Raw genomic sequence first — 985 nt, forward strand, 5'->3', positions numbered from 1 at the left:
TGTGTGTGTGTGTGTGTGTTCCAGGTGTGGCTCTGCCTCCGTACGGAGCTGCAGCTTTCCCGCCAGCTTTCCACCAGCACACAGGTGAGACATCAGTGCACAAAGAGACGGACACCTGTGGACGTCTCATCTGTTTCCTCTCTGTCTTTACACGTTTCCTCTTTTAAATAAAGTTTTTCTGGACTAAATTAAACTTCACAGATGTGGACACGCTGCGCTCTTTTAAATAAAGTTTTCTTTTGTCCTGAGGTTTGTCGATGGCGGCCGTCCCCGGCTCGTTGGTGTCCCCCCCCCCGCGTCTCGCTGCAGGTGGCGCCTCCTGCCGGTCACTCGGTGCTGCTGGTGTCCAACCTGAACCCAGAGGTCAGAGGTCACACACAGTCAGCGCTGCAGAGATCGATCAGCGTACAGGAAACCGCTTTGAACTAACTTTATTGACACTGTTTGTCTCCACAGAGCGTCTCTCCTCACTGTCTCTTCATCCTGTTTGGTGAGAAAACGCTCTGATAACATTAAAGATGTAGCCTTTTATTTTCTGTCTGGTTATAATTATAGCAGTAAAGATTTTACATGTTTACCTCGGACAGGTAGAAACTACATTTATTATCATCATTATTATTATTATTATTATTATTATTATCATCGTCATAATTATCATTATTATTATTGTTATTATTTTATTATTATTTTCAGACTCTGCNTGTGTGTGTGTGTGTGTGTTCCAGGTGTGGCTCTGCCTCCGTACGGAGCTGCAGCTTTCCCGCCAGCTTTCCACCAGCACACAGGTGAGACATCAGTGCACAAAGAGACGGACACCTGTGGACGTCTCATCTGTTTCCTCTCTGTCTTTACACGTTTCCTCTTTTAAATAAAGTTTTTCTGGACTAAATTAAACTTCACAGATGTGGACACGCTGCGCTCTTTTAAATAAAGTTTTCTTTTGTCCTGAGGTTTGTCGATGGCGGCCGTCCCCGGCTCGTTGGTG

General features: G+C 45.5%; 1 long non-coding RNA gene across 1 annotated transcript; it reads left to right on the top strand.

Annotated features, from left to right (window-relative positions):
• LOC121938618 lies at positions 1 to 582 on the top strand. Its single transcript, XR_006105315.1, has 3 exons — positions 1 to 84; positions 250 to 363; positions 457 to 582. It is a non-coding gene; the product is annotated as an uncharacterized LOC121938618 (long non-coding RNA).
• Positions 583 to 985: the final 403 nt, after the last annotated feature.

The sequence above is a fragment of the Plectropomus leopardus genome, unplaced genomic scaffold, assembly GCF_008729295.1.
Source record: "Plectropomus leopardus isolate mb unplaced genomic scaffold, YSFRI_Pleo_2.0 unplaced_scaffold30469, whole genome shotgun sequence".
In the NCBI taxonomy this organism is placed as follows: domain Eukaryota; kingdom Metazoa; phylum Chordata; class Actinopteri; order Perciformes; family Serranidae; genus Plectropomus; species Plectropomus leopardus.